The sequence below is a fragment of the Planococcus citri genome, chromosome 1, assembly GCF_950023065.1.
Source record: "Planococcus citri chromosome 1, ihPlaCitr1.1, whole genome shotgun sequence".
NCBI lineage: Eukaryota > Metazoa > Arthropoda > Insecta > Hemiptera > Pseudococcidae > Planococcus > Planococcus citri.
The window spans coordinates 38,749,921-38,775,483 of NC_088677.1; the positions used below are offsets into that span (position 1 = coordinate 38,749,921).

General features: G+C 32.0%; 1 protein-coding gene across 4 annotated transcripts in view; it reads right to left on the reverse strand.

Annotated features, from left to right (window-relative positions):
• LOC135831834 (metabotropic glutamate receptor 3-like) overlaps window positions 1-25,563 on the reverse strand; it is a 111,573-nt gene that overhangs the window by 12,284 nt on the left and 73,726 nt on the right. For 2 of the 4 annotated variants that reach the window (XM_065344629.1, XM_065344632.1), the window contains one exon: window positions 4,992-5,091. The exons of the other annotated variants lie outside the window; for them this stretch is intronic. The gene's annotated coding sequence lies outside the window, so the exon portion shown is untranslated. The remainder of the gene's footprint in view (window positions 1-4,991; window positions 5,092-25,563) is intronic. 4 annotated transcript variants of the gene reach the window in all.

Consider the following 25,563-nt stretch of genomic DNA (forward strand, 5'->3'; position numbering starts at 1 on the left):
GCAATTCTTTTGCGTTGCCTGCACATTACGCGATTTAGATGCGCGTCCATCACACACGTCGATTAAATTGCATACTCAGTTTGCCGTAAATACAGAAAGATGCAATTTAATGAAAATTGCTCGACTCGTTATTCATCAATATATGTATTTCTCATTTTTCTTTCTTTTCAAATTTTTATTCTACCTAAGAACAATGCTTATTCATTTAACTGACGTAGCTTACATACGTTGATAGATATACTACACGTACGAATAATAATTATATTTAGGTTAAGTGAGTCTTGTAATTAGCATCATAATTCAAGAGAAAAGGGGTGAACAAAGTCGTATTTAGAAGTTGAATCTATTTAGACATTTAAATAGATATAAATTCCAGATATTCGCACAAAGTTTTACAATTATATTCGCACAATTTTCAGTAAGCTTATCTGATGTAAATAATGTTTCGAGAATTTCATATAATAGATCTACATGCCTATATGAGTTAAACTTGTTTCAATGGAATTCATATATTATGTTGGATGTTGATAATTATTATTCCAGGGTAATTTGATGAGATAAACTCGAGTATCTCTTCGTACATACGAGTATAATAGGTGATGGACAGAAAGTTTAGTTTTCGTCTTTCTGGTACACGAAAACGCAAACGATGAATTTCATTACGCTAGATATAAAAGAAAATATTGTAGACGTTATTATGTAAATGTAATATAATAATTTAAATAAACTCATTAATTAGATACTGGACTTCTTGCCACCACACAAATTTCTAAACTTTACGCCGCAAAATCTTTCCGGCTTTCGTATAAACCGAGTGAAATTAATTTCACAAAGATACTATTACACTTGGCGAGTAAAGTGTATAACGAAATACTAAAATTCAGTTATCTGATTTTCTACAGTCAAAAATCTCCATCTAAATTCCACAGAATGATTTTCGTTCACATTCAGATTTACGGTTCCGTAATGGATTTACAATTGATCTCGAACGGAAACTGTTCACGATTTCCATAACATTTCATTTTAAACAAGGTTTTGATGCTGTTTCCATTCGGACAGAATTCATACAAAGGATGTAAAGCTACGTATTTTTGTCTTTTTAAGCCGAGCAAAACAAACTATTAAAGTTTGTTACCAAAGTTATACTTTTATCTCGTACTTTATGCTTCCTTTTAGGATTTGATTATTTTTTTTCTCTTTTTTGTAACAGAAAGAAAAAACAGCATAAGAATTGAATAAAACAAGCATAATAAATTTTATCAAAGTTGCATAAACGGAAAAAAATATACGACCACACCGACCACATGAAAAATTTCAGAATATCGAATCAAAGTAACCAAAAAAAGTCGACCTTCTTGCAGTACTCAAATTACCATGATGCACAAGTAGGTATAATAAATCTTATAATCTAGTTTAAATTCACATGCCCCACTGGAAAATCTATTTATACGAGTATGTAACTTGAAAACTACACAGCTCAAGGAAAAAACATTCAATTTTTCTGTTCAAACTTCGAACAGAACGCATCATTCATTGATTTTTTTTCCACACATGCATCTGGAAAGTTTTAAAGGAATTAAAGAGAGCGACAATGTAATATCATTTTATGCCCCAAAGAATTGAATCTTGTAATTTGTGGCTATGACTACGAATTTTACTCTATTTGTAGTTCGAATGAAATCAAGCGATAGTCTTGAAATGTCAATTCCTTTACCTTTAGAATACATATACTAGTTGTTGTTTTTTTTTTTTTTGCTGAAAATAAATCACAGCAGCCGTATGCGTGTACCCTATACCTATATGTAATCCGCACCCATTCAAATTTTTTTTACAATTCATTTACTATTCAAGTTGTTTTCTTTAGTCGAACAACATCCATGATATTAATTAACGCGTTGTTATTCCAAAGGAGAAAGAAAATAGGGGTACCTAATTACTCTTTTTTTTTGCGTGAAAAATAGAAAGAAAAACTGTCACATGCTTTACAAGAAACCCTTCTCGTTGTACATAGTAGTTATGGTTTGTAAAGAGTCTCACGGACGCGACGTAGGGAAAATTCCATCTTTCCCTATTATGATTGATCGGCGTACAAATATAAGGGCAAGGGGCTAGTTTTATTAAAAATGTATAAGATCAACGAACATTTTCGAACAGTTCAAATACAATTTTCTAATTACGTTCAGCTATAGTACCTACATTTATATCTACAAGCTACGAATTATTCTTGACAGTTTGTTGAACTTGGAACACCAATTTTATTTACGTAAGAATGATTCGTTCAAAACGTCTGATACGTATGGTATGTATTAATCTAATTTGATAGGTACCTACGTAGCCTTGTGATTTATGCACCCACGCGTGTAAAAGTAATGGCCAACTTACGAAGATCCGCCGACATGAGAATCGTGAAATGAGCAAAGATCATAATCATCATCATCGAAGGATAAAACGCTGATTTGACGACTACTCGTACATCGCACTTATTTTTCAAGTAGGGAAAACATTTTGAGAAATATCTTAATCCTTACTCACCCATAAAATTACACAGCAAAGAGAAAGAATTTAATTGAAAATTTTACGATGTAAAGTATTAAACTTTTAAACGAAAGCTGCGTGTACAACTATGGGAAGAAAAATCCTGGTAGTTTTTGAAATAAAGGAACTTAGTAAGAAAATCTCCACCATGAAAGAATTAATCAGAAGTCGACGAAAATCTATTTGGTACATTATACGGTGTAGTAAAAACGAGTTTTGAAACGAATTTTAGATGGCATATACATTTTTGGAAACAGTTTTGCGTAATATTTTACAACTTAATTAAAAAAGTAAGGAATTAGAGGCAACGAACAACATGCTATTAATTATTTTTACTACATGATTGGTTATTCTTTTAGCGAAAACTTTGCTCAATTCCTACAAAGATGTAATATTACGAAATTAATATTCGCGTAATGTATACCGCAACCATAATAAATATACTTACACTCGTAAACTTCGCCCTATTCTTTATATGTATGCATAGTAGTGTACCTAACTGCGGAAAACTTTAATCGACCAGTCGCCTTATCGTGTATCTGTTCCTGCATGTGTTCATACTTCATCACATGAACGAGAAAACTGAATAATAAATAATGTTCCAGACGCGGTTTCTTTCATTTGAATTCAAAGTATTGTACTCGCGTAATCACATAAATTTTATTTCCATTCTACATTTCGACACGTGGATAATATACCTACGAGCCAGAGAATATAATTTTTATACTCTGGTAGATGGTGGCGTTCAAAAATAATTGTTCATCTTACAAATCGATAGTTTATTAGAAAAATGTTGTGTCCGAACTAGATTACTTGACAAGAAATTCAAATTTTTCTTACAATGCCTTAAGCATAGGGGCATTCGGCAGACTGGAAGAAAATTATTTGAAGGACGAAAAGTATAAGTAATGTGAACTTTGATTTCCTAAACGAGGAGGCCTCTCATTTCTTTCAGATTCATCAACTCAAAAATGAACATATTAATTCCAACTTTTTTGAAAACAATAATAATTTTTGAAAAATGTCAACCAGCACGCGATATGCATATAGGTACTTAAGGAGTTGTCCAGCTTTTTGATCAGTCCGGTTCTATAAAGAGATGTCATGTCATGTCATGTAGTGATGGGGATTAGAAAAAAATCCCAATTCATTGAAATTAAATTTGAAAAAATGAATAATTTTTTTTTCCAAAGCCAATATCAAATTTTTCATAGTAGAAGTAGAGGGGAAGGCAGACAACTCTTTGATTCCCTGCCTTTGGTTCGGCTTTTGTTATCAGCACTGAAGATAACTAAAAGTTCTTCTCGTTTCTGAGTTTAAACTTTTCCAATAGTGAACCTCATTTACTAAACATAGGTACAAAGATTCGGGTAGGTGTAGAACTTGAGTACATAAGGTACCACTAATAAAGGAAGTTTTTCAACTGTCAGTGACTGACATTGATTTTGGTAATAACACTTGTCAGGTGTAAAGAGTTTTTCTCACAAGGAAACCACTTGCGGTGATGTCCAGCTAACCAGCTTTAATTTCAGTTACATATAATAGAATACTTGGAAAGTTGGAAAGAGCATATTGTACATTTCAAAATCCTCGTAACCTGAATTTCAGCCGCCTAAATAGATTTTTAATTTGTTGGTTCAAAGAAAAAGCCTAAATATTAAACACTTTTCCAAATCGGCTATTTACAATAAGCAACCTGACTATGAAGACGGAGGGGAAATTTCTTTTTCTGATATTAGTTATGGTAATTCATCCAACATCCCGATGTACTTACATAGGGGAGGGCGCGTACGAAAAAAGACAACTTGACCAAAAGTAAAATTTTCCAGAAAAAACGTTCAAAGTTTTCCCGAAATTTTTAAAGAAAAAAATGATCTTACACGTACGTCGTTTTTCAAATAATTTTTTTGCATTTTTATATATATTTTTTTGCATTTTCCATTTTGCAAAAGGACATGATCGTGCTTTTTTGCATTGTTTTTGACTTTTTTTTGAGCGATTTAAATTTTTCTCATGCTTTTATAAAACTGAAATATTTTGATGAAATCTTTGTAATTGGGGTTTGTGGGAGGTTCCTTTCAATTCTTAAAAAGTTCCTACGAAAACTTGATAGAAACAATTTTTTTGATTTTTGCGTCAACTGGACCCTTTTTGCATGCGTCATTGCATTCTCGCCACGTACTTAAGTAACTTCAAGACGATTAACCAATTTGATCATTTTCAATGTTTTGTTTTTTTTTCTTCAAAATTTCAAGGTTGATATAAAATTATGCTGGAAGCTTTTAGTCAAAATACCCCGGAGTATTTTCGAATATTTTGACCAAAATATCTTTCTATAAATTTTTTAAGCACTTACCATTGTTTCTTTCAGCCCTCCACATCCATTTTTCGGATTTAAGCATTTGAAGAATTTATGTTTTAAAAGTAGGTAGTTGTGATTTGATTTTCTTACGTACCTGATTAAATTTTGAAGGGGGCACGAAACATTTTGACAGGAGAGCTTTTAGAAATTCATTTACTTTGAATGCTGAATGACTGCTTCAATTTCGAAGTTACCTATAAAACAAAACATATGGCAATATTTACCTACCCAGTTTTCACAGTTACACTAGTATTTCTTTTTTTTTTGAAGGGAAGGGAAGGGAATGGAAGGGAAGAGGGATATTTCACCTTATAAATACTTTTAGGCCAACTCAAATTTAATATTGAACAAAAATCTATCACGACAAAATGTATTCAACTTCCGTACTTGTTTGAACGTATTTACATAATAGGTACTGTTCATTCTCATGGCTGAAACTTTGTAAGGTACCTATTTTTTTCGACAGCAATTTGCTCCTTCAGTTTGATAGATGTACGAGTACAATGTGTTACTCTAATGCGATCATATTTCTTAAAACTATTTTTTTCTAGGCACTTTACCTACATGTAGGTATGTACAAGCGTTTCAGTTGTCTTAGCCTGGATTGCACTTAGTCAGTGTATAGTAGGTACCTACATAATTATAGGTATTAGATACCTATTTCAATTAACAAAATTTCAACTAGGTATATACAAAAAGAGTAAAGAGTTAAAAAAAACTTTTGTTCTTTTCTATTAATAAATTATTTAATTGTGCTTTTTGCAGACATAGGTACATTTAATCATGTTTTAAAAGAAGACTTCAACTTTTTCATCCTTTTGAATACCTACGGCTTACCAGCCATAAAATCCAGACGAGACTTTCAACTTTCAAGTTACCTATCTAGGTAACCAATTGTTGACTAAAAGTATAAAAAAAATTACTATCTTTGTAAGTGAGACACTACCGTAAATGCAGTAAGTATTAAGGAGGTATTATTTTTATGGAGCAAATATTATTACGCCGGGGCTACATTTTCGCCAAAGTACAATAAAACATGGCAGCTGTGCATCAATTGAAGCTTTTCAAGTTATAAACTCTTTTATGTATACGAGAAGATTAATGGGTCACTGCGAAAATAGGTTTCAAAGGATATGTTTTGTCTTGGTCCAAAGCTAATTTCGTATAATTTTGAGCGAATACATGAGAGTAAACCTTTCTCCTTCAGCTAATATTAACATATTTTTAGAGTGCTGAGATTAAAACAGTAAAATTTTCAAAACGCACGCTCGCGCTCTGATTCATTGCACCGAACACATTTTGTATGAATCTCGAAAAATAATAATTACACTTTTTGATAATTTTTTTCGTCGAGCGTAAAAAATAATTATCTAGCCTAATCCACTCATATTGTTACACATTGAAAAACATATTTTTAAATAATGTAAATATTAACGAGTAATTTAATATCATTGTTATTACGTACGCAAAATTTATCCGTAATGTATACATAGTACCTACGCGAGGTACTTATAGGATGAAAAATATATATTTCTTAGGTAGGTAGGCACCCAAAATGGGGATACCGTGTTAAATGACAATGTTTTATAGCTCGCGCTTATCGAAAACGTTCACTTTTTATTTTTCTCACACTACATTAAACTACGCTAACAGGAAATCACTGCTTTGAATTTTTTTCCCAGTATTTGTTAAATTTCTTAAAACTAATAGCATACATGGGAGCTAATAATTTATCCACTAGGCCACCTGCTTACCTATATACTTGAAATTAAATTTTGCAAATGATACATTTCGATTATTCAAACTTACTATAAGTACATACCTACTTATCGTAGCTGAACCCTTGAAAATATAAAAAAGATATTTCGGTATATATGTATAGGGTATAACAGTACCTAAACTCCTTTAAATGGAAAACTCCGAGAAAAACATTTCGAAAAATAAAACGAAAATATTAAAAAAGAAAAGAATTCGGTGGAGTGATAAGGCGTCATTTTAAAAAATTAAGAAATCTAAAAATACTACCCCTACGACTGCGGCTAACGAGAGCAATCAAAGAAAAGCATAACTTCGCATATTTCACGGAAGGAATTTCTTTAGTATGACAGCAGTTCGAAAACATCTTTCAAACTTTTCTCGTTTGTCCAGTAACAAATTTTTAAAAGGGAGCTCACGCGATTGTCGACTATTTGAATTAAGATTGAGCTTTAGACCTATTTGTAAATGTCACGTTTGCGTCAATTTTCTTGTATAGGTAGTAGATATCTACTAGTCCCACAGGTATTTTCAAGTTTCATGATAAATTCATTCTTTTATTCTTCAATGCTTTTCTCTCCATTTTTAGCAGGATTGCTCAATCATAAATGCAGCTAGGAAAACGCACACCCAACAACGTACGTAATACCTACTCGGCTCAATCTTTAAAATGCACGGGGTGAGATGAACATGAATTTTCATTACGTTTTGGCACCTTTAGAACACGAATTAGCGCTTTCCGCGAAGTTACGTTTGAAATAATGATCATGTTTCTGAAGAGGTTTACTTTACGTAGGTGTTAGGTAAGTAAAAGTATCAAAATCAACCTCATGATAATCCTTTTATAAAAAGAACAAAACGATATTATAACTTACCATGAATAAAAATGGACCAAGGAGCTGGTTGCGTAGAGTGAGACGATTTACTACGTGGTTTAGAATACGAAAAATGCCGAAAATTACCACCAAACTATGTATCTCTATCTACGCGTGCACATACCTCTGAATATGTGTATGATTGATGGAGGAGAATAGATCAGCTCAGCATCATTACTTATAATTCTCGGCGTCGAATCTCTTTCGACCTTTTACAAAGTATTCACCATACTTACACGAAAGCAAAAGATAGGTATATAGGTACCATTTAAAACGGACTTATTGCGAGAATGGTACCTTCATTACGGTGTCATGAACTGAACCAAACCCGTACATTGATAATAAAGTTAATTAATCATTAATTGTATCCAGTAAAAAGGGTGGTTACTACATCATAACACCACCTCTAAGCAACACCGCGCATATAGTTTTAGATCGCACATGGTAATTCATATAAAAAACCACGTACCTCGGTATAGTAGAGCATAGTAGGTAGCTCTACCTATCTACCTACTTAAGCTTGCAAATATCCATTTTTTTGGTAGAACAAATGCACGTGGAGAGTCAGCAAAAAGAACTAGTTTACTTCCACTACCCGGTTTTTTCAAAACCATTTTTACTTATAGCACAGCATCTCGGCTTACTCCTCTCCTCAAAAATCGAAACCATATCCTAAACTCATTATTGGAAAAAGTCTCATTTTGTCTTCAAATCTTTTGAATAGGTACCTACCATAACATTTTTAAAAGTTGAAACACTTCAAACTAAATATACGTATTATGAACTTGAATGTTAACGCATCACTGAAGAAACTCAGGCGATTCATAAATCGTAAACAAAATAACATCATGAAATTTGAAAAAAAAAATTCACTAATATACTTTGGTGAAACTTTTCTCCTAAGTGACGGGTATCTACTAGCCTATAGTTGATTTTTCAGTTGGAAAAAGACACATCTTACTTCTAGGAACTGAGATTCATTTTCTCTATTTGTATAAGGCTTCTTTTTCTAGCCTGTTCACGATCGTGCATCAAATTGCAGATATACCTATTTCAGAATAATATTTTGATAGTTAGATCCCTATACTCAGCAGATTTTCAGGAGTTAAATTTTAGAGCAGTACCTAAAATAGATTTGAAAAATATAGCGCCACGCCAAGTATTTCCATAATTCATCTCATGAAACTTAAATTTTGGATATTTCCGGCGAAAAATTGATCCAACTATACTGAATAGTTTTCACTTTAGCCAGTTTGGCAAATTTTTTGCGACATTTTTGAAATTCATTCATTATGATTATTTGATTAATTAATTTACTTACTTAGGTACCTACCAATTTTCATAAAAATGAATTTGTGCTCTAAAAACTACGCAGGTATCTACTCAACTTTTAAAAAAATGAAATGATTTACGTCTAGGAAAAGACCGGGTCAATCCAGTGATGCCAATAAAGTCGAATTCAGGCAGACTGTATGATACCTATTTATTTCACATAATAAATAACTTTTAAGTTGAATTTATTATAGGTATGTAGGTATATGCCGTTTGAAATGACATTTATAATGTATTCCTTCAATGCAACTTGAGTAGAATATTTTGTCACATACTTTTTTAAAAACGTGAAATGAAAAAAACATTAAAATATGAGCGTGAGAATTATTCTGAAACTGCCTGACCCCGGGATACCCTGGTTAACCTTTTATGAAATAAATTATTCAGTTATACCCTCTGCAAATAAAAAAAATATACAAATACATTTTCATTTCCTGAATACGTAGGTAGAGTAAACGTAGGTACCACTAGTACATCTCCCACATCCCACATCTGTCAATATACCTACTTTCAGGGAAATAAGTGGTATTTATTGGTCATTTTACATCGACCATTTTTTTATTACATAAAAATACTCTATAACCAAAATACGTAAGTTCGGTACGTATACAGAGGGATATTAGTTACCTCAAAAACAAATTACTTTTTGATCATCGAATGATCCCTTTCTAAACAAAACGTAGGTATTTTATTTAGTGCAGAAATTTATTGCATTCAGATTTTATCACAATAGCTTTCTACAACACTTCTAATGGCGTGTTTTTCATTTCCAAAAAATGAAAAGAAAACTTCAATAAGGAGCAGAAGATGCGGTATTATAATTCTTTTGTACTCGTATTCTTGACTAAAATTGTCAATTTTTTTCTTCGTCTTGCTGGAATAGTTTTCATAAATTTCACCGACATGTTTCTCGACTTTAACCCCTTTCGTACTCTTAAGTCATCTCGAATAGGCCACAAAAACCCACGTATAGCCAGTATTTTACACCTTACATAAAACCTATTTTTACTCGTTTATATTAAATAAATCTTTAAATTGGGTACAAACAATCATCAAAGGAGAAAGGAATCGAAAAATAATGTATTAACTCGAAGAAACAAACGCCTAACATAATTCATTTACGAGTTGAAAAAAAAACACCGGAAATGAAGACAAGTAAACGATTTTTTGTTATTCTACTTAAGTAAGCTGCTGAAATCTTAGACCAAGGTTGCATTCGGTTGTTATTTATCACTGTCCGAAGTTTCAAGCTTGAAATGTTGGATCCGTATAATCTGACAGTAGAACGAAAAAAGTAACACGCGATACCTAATATAAAATTAACACCCTCTTAATTACATTTTTTCGTACATTTATTATATGGAAAAATCTTGTTTCGCCGTTGAATTTTTCCATCAATAATACGTACGTAGGTAGGTATACGGGAATTTAAATAACGAATTAAATAAGCTCGTAAAATGCCTCATTCACCCATTTGAAAAATATGAGAATCAAAAATACATTAGGTAGCTTACAGCACAAATATTGGTATCATCCTATACGATTTTTGAAACAAATCAGGATACCTATCCATAAGTAATATTTATGTAGATGGAGGTAATTACTTGCAACTAATGACTGGTAAACTAAAATTATCTCATCGTGAAATAAGTACCTGTATGAAACAAAAATTCCATTTTGCCAGCTCGACAGAAAAAATGGGAATTTTTATATCATCAGGAGTTAATCAAATACCTTGTACTCGTGATAATGAGAAACACACACACACACACAACTTGATATGCTTATTTATTAATTTGATCACGCATATCGTAAAACAGACGACTTAACGAAGTAATGTCATCGTATTATCTAACATTTGGCAAATAAAGCTATATAGGTAAGTGGTAAGTATAATGCTTTGCAATTCGAGGATTACAGAAAAGAGTTTACGATGAATTGGAACCCTTTCGATGAAAATTGAGCCATGAAAGTTACTCTACTCTACAAGTTTCAATTTAATAAAGCGCACTCTTTCAATAAAGACATATATTGTATCGCAAAGTACCCCATTTTTTTCAAACAGGTTAGAAGTTTTTCGAAAGCATTCGCATCCGATGAGATTTCAATGTTTTTAAACATTTCAGCGAGATATGTTCGCTTCGAAAAAACTAGCGTGCAGAAAAGAAATTTAACGAACTACGAACACAGTTGTGAATTTATTCATTAATAAAAAGTAAAGAAGAAAAAGGAATAGCACATTTATTAAATTTATAAAACAAATTATATTAGGAAAGAACCTGAAATGATACGACAGGTAATTTAAAAATCATTTATTATTTTAAACGATTCCAATACTTCTAATACGACGCTGCTCTCGATTAATTTTAATTTTAACCGGAATAATTAAAGAAAATCGATTACATTGCTATCAGCTAAAACGAGAAAATCCAAAGGGAAATAAAAGAACCGGGGCTGTTAACTGACAGTTTTGGTCATTTTGTCGAGAAGAAGAAATGTAGGTAGGTATAGGTTCCTAGCTGCCTAAAGCTTACCCATCTTTCGAATCTCTAGAGGGATTTACTTTCGTCAAATGGCGTGAAAATAAAAGAAATACAATGTTTTTTTGATAGCAAAATTATTACAGTATGGCATTGAAATATAAGCACTACCTTGAATACTTTATGCATGAATGAACACCTATCCCCTTTCTCTCAGTAGCCTTGATCATGAAAAATAATTTCAATTCTGTTCTGTGAGACATTTTCAAAGTATTATTAAATAGGGTTTCCATGTTTTCCATGAAAATTTCAAAGCCATTAATCATTTTTGTATAATTGGAGACTTTAATTTTAACCTTGAAAATATTGAAATTTCAAATTTTTGACGACTCGGTTGACAGATACGTACGTACCAAATCAAAGTTTTATTTGAAAAATAAAGATTTTTCTTCAAAAAGAAATACTACAGCTATGGTTCCATCTTCGGTCAGAAAACATTGAAAAATATAAGTGCAAAAAAAGGGGCAATAATAAATCATACATTCAAATTTTTTACTTTCAAGAATAATCACTATACGAGTAATTAGGTACATCATTAGATACGTCTAGGTACATATGCGTACCTTAGAGTCAAACCCAGAATTCTCCTCTTTTCATCATTTCGAGAAAAACGCAAAAAACTGATAGAAGGTGGGTATCAGTAGTAACAGGTTTCTGATCTCGCCTATATAAATAGTGCTTCGGGTAATAATCAAATTGACAAAAAATTTTTTTTTCAAGTCTTTTCATAGCAGTAATTCACGATACCATTTTGGAGAATTCTGGTTATAACTCCAAGTCGTAAAAAAAAATCAAAAAAATGTCAAAAATACGTGATAAAATGAGGGATAATTCTAGATTCAAGTCTGTTGAAAGTATCTCAAGGTTGTTTACAGTCGACTGGAATGAAAAAAATAATCATTTTTGAAGTATTTTTTTCAAAGTTTGACTCGAACCTGGTACTTTGGACCCCCTAACCATCATAGTATCGGATGGGGTAAAATACAGAATGGAAATTGATGCGTATACCTACTACATAACTGTACCCAAAACGACCATAATCTCATTTTTGAAAATTTTGAACATTTTTCGGAATTGGACTCGGACCCAGTACTTTGGACCTCGCTGACTGCGTCATTGTGTCAGATAGGTAAAAACGGAGAATGGCAATCGATGTGTACCTACTAATTGTAACCAAAACGATCATAACCTCATTTTTGAAAAATTTGGAGAATTCTGGATTTGACTCTAAGGTACTCATATACGACACTAGAGAGAATCGTTCAATTTTTGTTTATCAAATTTTCAAACTCCATCCGGGTAAAAAGTTGTCTTATCTGGTCCTAAAATTATACGCAAACTTTTTTTAAAACGCTTCAAAATTTTTGTAAAAAATTCAAAAAAAAATTGGAAAATAGTTTTGAAAGGTATCTAACGGTTTATTTTGAACCAAAATTTAATTTTAGCAGTGGGTTCAGCATTATTTTCTTCTAGTGGAGGTAAAATTCTTCAAAAAAATTAAATTTTTAAATCCTGGGAATTGGGAAAGAAAAAGTAAATAGGTAGGTACAATAAACTTCGTTAGTAAATGTTGCGAAATTTTAGACTGGAAGCTGGAAGGCTTCATTTCTACTTTGAAACATCCACTGTACTTACCTACCTTACCAATTTAACTCACTTTTAGAATAATCCATCAGTTCTAAAATATTTTAACGTATAATAAGTACATGAAAAAAAAATTAGTTTCGACATAACAACTTCATACCTACCTTGAATTTTTTTCATTATTTTTCAATCTTTGTGAATCAATCGAATAAATGTTGGTACTTAATCATCTCACTGCAGATTTTATAATATAAAATTTATTTTTTCTTGACTAATATAAATGATTCATCATAAACGTAAAGAAGCAAGTAAATTACCGCTTCATATTGCAATGAACATTTTTTTCTGAAATTAGGACGGTCTCGGTAATCGGTGCTCCTTGTTTGCGAATAAAATGTTCAAGTATGAAAGAAAAAAAAAACTACCTATATTTTACTTGTTAATCTAGCTACTTCTCCTTCCATAAAATATTACGTACAAACGAGCGCAATTGCGACTATAGACATTCGAAGTTTTTTCCTTCGCATTAATGCTTTTAGAAATTATAAAACTTGAATAATTACAACAATTTGATTTAATTTAGCTACGTACCTATTAGAATGAGAGCGGGAAAAAAATGGAATATCATTTTCCGCTCGCGTTGCGGTTTTATAATCCAAATTGCGTGGATTTACAAGCTTTCTACAAGAAGCTGCTGTTTAAATTACATTTCAGTTTTCAGTCGGAAACGAAATAACATTATTTCCACATTTCTATCGCTTTTATAATCACAAACATGCTTTAATTTTCCACTTCAACGTCAAATAAGCTAATTTTCAAAAAAAGAAGTACTCAGGTTACTTGTCATTTTTAAAGCGTTTTCGTTGTTTTTGTAAGTTAATTTGTATTTGATGTTTTAGCTCATTTAACAACTCAATAGAGTAATTTATATTCATAACAGCCAGAGTTCGCCCGCCTTTCTAGGATTAAGAAGGTTTAAACTTTGGCGAAAAAAAATTGTATTCTAAGTACCTAATGTAAATAGTTTTTACACTTTTCTCTTGAGATGGAATAAATTTTGTAAGTGGTAATTACTTTTACGCCATAGAGTAAGAATACCGCATCTTGAAAATTAGTTTCGTTTCGATTTCACCCGACAAAACGGTCCTTCCTTTTAAGCCGGGTCATTTATTGACCAGCATTATCAACATACTCTCACATTTCGCCTATAAAAAGAATGGAATCCAGTGTTATAGGTGATGCCAGAAAAATAGTACACTTCAACTTCAATCTTTTATCTTTTGCACGTAACGTATTTCTAATATACCAGCGCAGAATGTTTTCAATTTCAGATTTTTTCGCATTTTTTTTTTTTAGTATATCTGGTATGTACCTACTTATCCACCAAGGGGGTACGTTATTAACATATTCATTTTTTTCCTCGAATCGATAGCCATTTTTTTCTTTTATGATTTAATTTGGCTGAAAAAAAAATATATTGATATGGAGAAAAACGTAAAACTAAATGTCTATAGCGCAAAAATCTCATCAAATTCTATCCTCCAATTTGCGCCATGCTCTGGTTATGTGTAAAATGGATTTTTTCTCGTGAGTTGAAAGCTAATATAGTGCCCGAATGGTCTTTTACGAACGTGATAATAATTTTAGCTTCACGTCTTCATTAAAAATCACAAGAAGTGGTATTTTCTAATCCGCTAGAATTCAAAAAATTTGTAGAATACGTAATTTATAAGTATGTACGAGTAGGATGAAAAATCAAAGCAGATAGCGTACAACCATTAAAAAAATATAAAATTCATAAATTTTGAAGAAGATCCTTTCAAATTGCGGTTTGTTTAATTGTACCTACTCATTAATCTATTGTTTCTATTGTAAACTACATTGACAATAATTCGTGATTTTGTTACACGCAAGCCGTGTTAAAAATATGTTAATAAATTTGCATAACTAGTTCGCCGTAAATACGCGCAATGAAATCAACTTTTACGTCAATTTGAACCAAAAATGAAGAGGGGTTCTCCGATTCAGCCTATTTCTTATACAAGTTTCTTTCGATGACCCGAGCACATACACAAAATAAGCATTATTTCCGTCAGACCTTACCGTTGATTGGGGAGTGTGAGGCTGGGAGCTCGAAGTTTTCCAACATTCGTGAAAGCGTCATACATACTTTGAAAACATGTATCTCAGAACCGGTTACATATATAGAGCAAATCCGTTTGCAGGAAAATGAGAGATTCAAAATCAGTTACAAAAAATATTAAAATTTGAAAAGCATCAAGTTGAACTTTCAAGACGATACTTAGGCTACTTTGTGTTATATATTTTTTGTACCCGAATAAAATTTTTATTTAAAAAAAAAAGGTAAATTATCAAAAAACTTTTGAAAGCTTTAATTTTTAAAAAAATTATATTATTTATGATGATTTAGTACCTACCTAGGCATATTTCACCGAAAATCGAAAATAAACAATAAGTACCTATACATCATGACAAACCATTTGAATGTCACGAAACACAATATTTTTCGATTTTCTTATTAAAGATTCGTTTTTGATAGCAGGTGTTTTTGCAAAAAATAATATGTAACATACGAAAGTAGGTACACGCTAGATGGTTTTTCAATCAAATTGTGTCTGTAAATCGATATCTAGCCATATAAATTTAGGAAAGATAGAAATACATTTTAGTATAGGGTTTAGTTCAATTCCACATTGATGTTCCTTTTTTTTATCTCGTAATTATGATGTAAATAAATTATTTATACGCGTTATGATTTATTACGTTCCTATAATACGTGCTATCGAAGGTTTGAAAAGTTCAGTTTAGGAAACAGAATTACATAGGTATTAGGTACCTATATGTAACTTATTTGAATAGGTAACATGTATTCGAGGTCCAAGTATACCTATACTCTTGTGGGCAAAGAAGTACCCTTTTTCATTCACAAAAGCAGAGTTTAAAACAAGTGTAGAGATTATAAACTTCTCAAAAGTCAATAACCAATAAATTGTTCAGGTTTACCAACCTCGCTTTTATTTATATAATTCTTTATTTATTCATGAAGGAACACTTATAAAATGTGCACGATATTACATATTATTGAAATCCCCGAATCACATATAATTTACCAACTTACAAATCAGCGATTTTTAGTTCCAGATACATAATTGAGAAGATAAGACAAAAAATCACACGAATAACGTATCTAGAGATCTATTTATCAACAAAGTGACTCGATGAAAACATTTATAACCCCACAAAGAAACTACGAGTATATTCTGATCGCACTATACATTACATACTATATTTAGTAGGTAGTTAGGTACTCGTTAGTCGTACTCGTATATAAATCAACTAAGTATACGTATTTATGTCCCCTTTAAATTATGTTTTTCAATATATTAATTGCTGAACAAGGTTTGTTGTGCCGTGAAATAAAATTGTTTTCTCATAAGAGCGTGTATCATTTCTTATGAACGCACACCGCAAGTATAGCCTACTTTACCTACACAATCTAAATTCTAAAACCTTTTAATCCTGGCGTTTTGCCAATTTCATTGCTACTGTTATAAGGATATAAGCATTATACATATAATTGGCTGAATTGAAAATACGTATTACTTCGAGAATGAAAATCTGTCCGTTTCGGAATCATTTACGAATCCATAACTAAACGGCAAATAAATGCTTTGTACATTTCTTACGATATGCAGAAAAAAAAGGCACCATCGAGTCTTTCAATCCCAAGAGCAGAATTTCAACAAATTGTGAATTTTTGATTAAGTAAGTATAAGAATGCTTCAATTTAACTTTAACAATATATGTAATCTTTTTTTTCAAAAAAAAAAAAAACAAAAACAAAAACAGAAGAATGATAAGTAATTTTTCGATTTTGTTCAGTTGGAAAAATTTCGATTTGTCCTTCATATGTATTTTTATAACTGCTGCCCTCGCCTCATCTGAGAGCAAATTTCTTATTTAATAAATCCATCAATCATTTTTGTACATTGTTCTCGTCATTCGTACTCCAGAAAGGCATTTTTCAAATTGCGTAGGGCGACATTTTGTCTTGAAATTTCACCGAATTGATCTACTCAGTTGAAAATGACGATATGTCATAAAAACGAGTTTACCCAGTTGACCAAATGCTAGCAAATTTTACGCTAGCACGAATGGTGCCGGAATTTGAGACACTTTTTTTAAAAATGCTAGCAAATCAGTAGTGATTAGGTCGCATTAGCGTAGCAGAATTGAGCACAAACAGCTAGGGTATAGCTAGCATAAAGCTAGCGAAAAGCTAGCATTTTGTTAGCACTTTGCTTGCAATTCTACTACGTAAATGCGACTAAATCGCGACTGATTTGCTAGCATTTTTTAAAAAAAGTGTCTCAAATTCCGGCACCATTCGTGCTAGCGTAAAATTTGCTAGCATGAGGCTAGCATTTTGCTAGCGCAGGAAAAGTTTGATTATCAGGAAAATTATTTTTACTAATTAACTTTTAAAAATACTAGGAGGTGTTTTCAATCAGGTCAAGGTAGTTCTCCAATATCCAAAAATAGGCAACTGACCTCCTACGCTAGCTCACAGCTAGCATAGCGCTAGTGAGGTGTGCCAGAGTAAGTAGAGTGGTAGCACTCTTCTTACTATCATACAAAATACTACCTTGAGCTTATATTCAGATTGACTACATACTTTATCTAAGAGTAGCAAAGTATACCATGAGAGAGAACAACGCTAGCACTTTGCTAGCATTAAGCTAGCGCTTGGGTTAGAAGTCTCTTTATTGAAAAATAAAGTTTTTTTTTTAAATTAAAAAATTGCCAAAATTTAAAAATGAAATATCAAACAAACTAAAAATAAGAAATTTCAAAAACATTTGAACAACATTTTTAATGAACAAATTATACATTATAAAAAATGAAATAATTACAACAATGATTTTTCAATAATGGAATATTCTTCAAAATTATTGTTAAAAGTTGAAAAGTAGCCAAAATGGAAAGGAAAAATACCTACCTGTTAAAATGAAAAGCATTAACTTTGAAATTTTTTTAAAAATGAAAATAAAAAAATCATTGAGAAACGAAAAATTACGTATTTAGGTATCTGTTAAAAATATTTAAAAATTCCATTTAAAAAATGAAGATAATATGGAAGTATTTTTCTGAAAAATGGGTGAAAGAGATTCACTGAAGTTTTTCTGTACTTGCATGAGTAGGCTATGAAGGAAATGCCAGTGAAAAACATGCTAGAAAAAAAATGCCACATACTTGCTCGCATTTTGCTAGAATCTAATTCCATACAGAAAGCTAGCTGAAAAGTGAGGGCAATCAGCTAGCGTTTTTCTATTGCTAGATTGCAAAGTAAAAGCTAGACGAGAGAGACTAGAGATCTGCTCGCATTTTGCTAGCATTAGATTGCTAGATAAATGTAAGCAGATAAATGCAAGCGTATTGCTAGTGTAGAAAAGCAAGCAATTATCCGTTAGTAAAACGCTAGCATTAAGCAAGCACAATTAGTGTGATACAAATGCTAGCTGAAAAAAGCGAGAGAATTGCTAAAGAATTGCTAGAACATAATTTGCCAGAAAAAAAGTGCTAGCAAATTGCTAGCTTTTTGCAAAAGATTTAATGCTAGCTACAAAAAGCTAGAAAAATGCTAGCACTTTCCCAAAACGTGAGTAAAATGCTAGCAATCCGCTAGCACTTGGTCAACTGGGTAAATGTGAAAATACATATCGAAAGAACATTTTCGAGATTAAATAAAAATACGAACGGTGGTTTTCACCCACGTCGCAATTTTCATCACAACCCATAAATCGCTAGTAGATAGATAGACTACCTACCTATATTATGTACCACACTCGTATGTATATGAAACGTCGCTTTGATTGACATCGGTATTGAATTGCAACTAATCTTAATGACACATTTAACCAAAGGTCTTTGTCATTATTAATAAAATGCGAAGTATTACTCGTAGGTATTACATTATCATCGAGGGACATCATTTCAAACGTGTTAGGTAACATCTAAAAATCGGTTTCAAATTGGAGACATTCTATATGAGAATATGTACATTCATAAAAATTCTTCGTAAGTGCTAAGTAGGTACAGGTACATCTTATTTTACGTTACTTTCAAGCCGAACGTTCAAGTACCCCTACTTACCTACATATTGCCAGCTTAGCAATAAGAGGCAGTGACTTTTCAACAAAAAGTTCGAAGGAAAAATTATTTACCAAATGTAAACAACTTCGAGTTTATTTGAAGCGTCGTTTTAAAGCCATGAATATTCTATTAGCGTCGCATTTTTTTCGTCATCTTTGCAATATCTATTGAAATCAGACGTGCAACTTTTACGCAACATTTGTGACCTTCCGCTAAAAAAGGGCCCATTCGGCCGAAACTGAGTTATTACCTTGGGGTTCGTAATGTAGACTGTGGGAAATCGATCAAAAGTGATCCGAGCTCGAAAAATGCAGAAATCGCTGAGAAAACTCACTTTCAATTTTCAAACATGCCAAAAGTTCATTTTCAAGAACTTCGAGAAAAATGAATTTCAAGCTTTTGAAGCTAAGAAACTTCAGTATCTTTTCAGTATAGGTATACCTAATATGAATATTTTATCGCAAAATTTTGGATTACCTATTCTTCTGGTAATTTCATTCATTTTTCAATCGTGGGGATTTTTTTTCTTGTTTTCGGTATACTTATACATGTAATAAAACGCGTAATCGATCAAATAGACATTTTTCCGAAAATTTTTTTTTAGTTTCAATTGTACACCCCTTAACTGTAACGTGTGATGGTAGGCACTAGGCAGTGCGGTATGTGGAAAAAAGATTTTTGTGATTTTTTAATTCATTTCCTGAAAATGCATTTTTCTACTTACCTACTTAATTTGTGACCGACCAAATGGGCCCTGTGCTATAGCGGAACATCGCGTTTTATAAACAGGTACGTTTATTCGCGATACATATAAATAGGTACCTAAGCTTCATTTCAGAATACGATACCTCTGTGGATGTAGGAAAACGTAGCCTGCCTACGTACGCAACTTCATTTCCGACAAGGAAACGAATTAAGATTTCATTACGAGAACAGTATCAGCGAAATAAATTTATTTTCGACATCGAATAATTAAATTTCTCAGTAGGTACTCAACTATAATTAACTGTGAGATTCAAAACATTCGTAAATGATTAAGCGAATGATTGGAGACGAACTTTTTTTCGGGTGAATTACGGTGGTGAAACAAATTGTTTTGTTTATTCCTCTCTCTGAATTGTTTAAGTAGTATACAAATTTGGTGTTTCATGTGACAACATTGTATGTGAGTAATGTAAGTAGGTACATGTGTAGGCAGGTACCAAGTACCCATACAGGTACCTACAATACAACACAGTGTTATGATTTATTTAGATTATAATCATTTGTCGAATTTTGGTTAGCTTATACTAGTTAATACATACTTAGTTGAAACATCGCCAAAACTGTACGTCTGAAATTGTACAAAAATATCGCAAAAAATACCTGGGTCTAGATTGTTAGAAAATCACTACCTATTCTCTTAAGTCAGGCAATTAGTATGTAGAACAGAGTTTTAGAACTGAACATGAAATGCATCTACTTAAGCTTTACCTTAAAGAGAGAAGCTTCCAAATTTCGATTGCGAAGGTAGAGCATGAGTGGGTATGGGTAACATGGTGCTTTCAGAGATAGCTGAAAGAAGATATAGGTAAATCGAAAATTATATGTATAAGGCAGGTGTGTTCAAGTATATTCAAAAACGTTTTTACCCAAAACTATCGCCACTTCTTTCACGCAAAATGTCTTCGAGGACTTTATTAATGAGCTTTAATTATTGAAAAGACCAAGCTCTCTGAATTATTAAAATTAAATTTATGATTATAATGACTGATAGATTGGGAAAAAGGTATAATCCATCCCCCAAAAGCAACCGCATTTGAGGTAGGTACCTAGACCTACCGGGTTCCTATTCTAACAAAATTGAATTTGAAATTTTTCGTAAATTTTAGAGGATATAAAAATTGTTGTCATTAATTTGAAATAGTAATTTTAAATAGGTACCTATTGCACAGAAATCCAATGTTTGAAAGAAATTATTTGTCACCCTCTATTATTTTCTGATCCCCCTGGTGCTGTTGGTAATATTTTTTGATGCGTATTTGCTCAAATTTCAAGAAATTATTTTGAAAATCGAGACATTAGGCCTACTAATTCACTAGACACTAAATTTTGATTAAGTAGGTGTTTTCATTCCATTATACGTACGTACATAATGTACTATGAAAGAGATGAAGAAATTGGTATACTGTTTATTTTGGACACGGAAGGGAGAAAATTTTGAATTATTTTCTCATAAAAAGAACAACATTTCGAGCTGAGTGTAAAAACATCTCACAATGTAAACCAAAAAATAAGGGCCATCCTAATGTAAATACTTGTACAGTACCATGTATAAGAGTAGGTAAGTGTAAGTACCCAAGTATAATAGCTAAAAGGTAACAAGCACATTTTACGTACTGCGTAGGTAGGTACTAGGTACCGAATAATGAAATTTGCTATAAAATATATCCAACGCGAGAGTTACTTTTGGAATTTTTTGAAAACTGTAAAATTGTCAAATAAAATGGTGAAATTTATTATAAATTGATTCTCATAATGCCAGTGGCGAACAAACTGAAAGCGAAGTCGACTTTCCAACATTAAGAGTTTAATATAAAACACATGTTTCGTTCAAGCAATGTGATAAATATCCAGCGAAGGTACACACTACACAATACACATACCTAGTCCATTTACGAACAGGTCAGAGTGAGCAAATAAAAGAAAAGAAAATGCATCGTTTAAAAGTTGAAGGAAGAAAATAATTTTTCTCAGCACATCGAAAAATACTTGGGTAACTTTTTTTTTCTTTCATAAGGTGTAAAATATTTGCCATATATATACTTTCATAAAGAAAGTGAGCGTTTTTTTATTTTCGACCATCACATTTCAGTGAAAAATTGTAACCGCGAGATAACAAATGCGTTTCGCCATAGTTATTTATATAATTTCAGCTAGAAAAAAATGCACTATGATTCAGTTTGCAAAAACTAAAAACTTGCAATTTCCCACGAGATTTACAGAAATGCGATAGGTTTTCAAATTAATGACTGGTAACTTTTATTCTCGACAGTTTTTTCTTTTCTTTATTTTATTTATTTTTTTCTGTTTGGAGTGTATAACTTTTAATGCTGAACATTTCCTCATGAAACCGTATAGGTACATTCTTCGAATCGCGGAGTCATTTTCAACAAATTAACTGGTAGATTAATTATGCTATTCGTAACTGGCGAGCATATTGTAGCTGGCAAAAGCTTTTTAAAACATTTCTTCAATTTGAATCTCGCTACTTGAAGAATACTACCAAGGTTTTCTATTATGTTGGTTGTGTTGAGGTTATTCATTACCCTTAATTTTAGTATAGGTAGTAATCGTAAAACTAAATAACTTCCAACTCTTAATGCTATTAAATGATTTTAAATACGGTGCGTTATAGCACTCATCTCATTGCTTTTTCTTGAAACACAACGCTGAACATTTACATTTCCAAATTACATACAAACTATCGATATAATTATATTACACTTAGACATTAAACTCGAGCAAAAAATCGTTTAAAATTAAACTACAATTTCGCTGTATTTAACTGCAAAATGTGCAGCTTTGGATCGTTTTCTTCCCAATCACTGTAAACCTTTGGGCCGTTCTCATTTTCAAGTTTCACTTTTTCATGCCACCCCACACAAAAATTGAGAATTTTTGAGACAATTTTTTTTCACCACATTGTTTTTACTTTTGTTTCTCGCCTATGAAAGCATCACTCCCACTAGCTAAATTTTCAGAGGAGGGTGGCTAAAATTTTTAGCAAATTTTTTTCTCATGAAACCCAACAACTTTGGGAGACGAAGCAGAAAAAATCACGAAAAAATTTTCACAAGCACAAATAAGGACCGTCCCAATAAACCTGGTGTAGAAATGCTAGGCGAACGAGACACGTTAACACCTAGATATTTTTGATTAAACTTCTCCTACAAAGTGTGATCCACAAAGCTTCGGATCGTCCGTTGATGTCTTTAGAATTTATAATATGAATGTTGAATCTAAAATTGAATTTGTCCTAAAAATAATTCACGTATCTTCTCATACGAGTATAAACTCATTTTCAACTGGCCCTGGCCATCCTACAACACCTCAGCTAAAATACATTTCCATAATAAAACTCATCAAACATGAGCGAAAATGCTCTAAATCAACTTCATAGACGATGAAACTAATGTCACACATACCATTTTCACTTCTCTCACAGCTTTAGGATTCCCACAAGTAGGTATATGCCTTTGATGACGTTTGAAGTAGAATAATTTCACTCTTGAAATATCAAATTTGACAAACTCATTTACACTCGAGAAGATGGCTTAATTCAAGTTATCGTGCGTATCATCACTTCATCAGTCAAATGACTGCAACCCTCTTATGCAATACACAGTCTTCTCAACCTATGCAAAAAACAAAATGTATCTGGTTTGAAATTTAGTTCAGTTCGCTAACGGGAGAATACAAAAAATATTAAACCCCTCTTTCCATAGAATGGAAATCTCCCAAATTACTTATACGTAGGTACATATATTCGAATAAAATAGAAAATCTTGCTGTAATTGTTTTGAAAGTAGCACTCTAAACTTTTTTTCTGATCTTAGTAATAATTACTTATTAAATACGTAGCCAAAGAAATACTATTTAAAAATCAATTTCGCCAGCCACCAAGGTTTTGTTTCCATTTTAGCATAATGACAGGACATATTTTACAGTTGTAGGGTCTCGCGGATTCGTAATTCGCAAAAACACTGCGCTATTCCGCATCAACGTGAAATATAGGCTAGATTTTCTTGTAATACCTAGCATGACATCTTTAATCAAACAAAAATTAAACAAAGACCCCAAACGTTACATTCATACTGTCATTTCTCAAAGAAACATTATCAAATCAGGGAATTCTAATGAATATTATCAATGTAACCTCGCAAAGTTTACTTGGAACATAAAAGTTGAATAAAGTTAGTCTACACTCTCTATGCTTTTATATGTTATGCGTATCCGTTATCTATAGTGCTATATTTGCACTGATGTCGATTCGCATTTTTGCAAGATAATTCGATAAAATGTAAACTTTGCCACTGGTCATTATCAGTAAAACTGGTGTATTGTTATAAAATACATACGTAGGCTGTAGTATCTACACTCGTATCAGTTCCGTGTTTAATAGATACATGCAGTGGCCTGTTTAAAAAATATTTACGCCTATCATTGTAAAAATTCATTCGAACAACAGTTTACATTCGCGAAAGTTTAGGGCAAGTTTTGTTACTCGTAAAATGTAAATTATAACGGAATGTTCATCTTTGCGAGTATTAATTGCTAAAAAGTAATGCAATTGTTCGTGATTTGAAATTATGGCTTTTAAATTAAATAATACGTACACAATACACATGCATACGTGTATGGTCTATATATAGCTTCTTTCATATAAAACACCACCGTGGCCGTTGATTTTAGATACTCGCAGCTACTTCGAAAATATTCGTACAAAAGGATTTATCCTGAACCGAGCAACAAAAAAGCTCGTTCGCTACCGTGAAAATTTTGCATAATTCAACGTTCTAAGGGATGAAAAAAAAACTTTGTTTTATTACTCCAGAATTTTAAGTTAACAATGTTATAGTAGATAATCGTGTAACATTAATGCGGCACGTAACTAGTAACCCACCTATCTACTTTCTTTCATTTATAAGCGAATAGGTACCTATATTAGCGAGCTGCGAGTCGCGAGGTACTAAAAAAAAAAAAAAAAACAATTCGTATTTTGAGAAAAATTGTCCTCGTTTAACGGCTGCTTGCTTATTTTATAAAAACACATTTTCTGTGTTGAATAAAAATAATCTTGTTGAGTACTAAATGTCGAAAATTCGATTAAAATGAAAAATTATACGATAAAAAATGGTTGCTTAATATTCTGGAAATAAGTGTCACGTGAGTCTGACTTATTATCTGGAATTTAACCGAAACAAATTTCCACATAAAATGTTGACGGTAAGTGGAAAAATATTATCCTTATTGAAAGACTATCGAATCTATCCTGTGAAAAAAGAAAAAAAAACTCTTTTGATGTTCGATAAATGGCGTAGAAAATGTTTTTATAAAAGCGTGGTGGTAAAAAATTGTCAATAAGCAAACTATCTTTCAAAAAGAATGGACTGATGAAAGGGTTCGTTTCATAAATCTTGTGCGATAAAATGTATCCATTCAAAATGATGGAGATGGACTTTCTTTCACAAACTTTTACACAGAAATCATTTCATTTTAAACCCTCTCGAATTATTCTCTTCGCGACGAGAAGAGTGTTTCAGTCTATAAACAGAGTATTTACAAATCTGTGTAAAACGGCATAGTACCAATTCTGCTGTTTTTACAAGCAAGACTGATGTTCGTAAATTCTAAACAACGACTA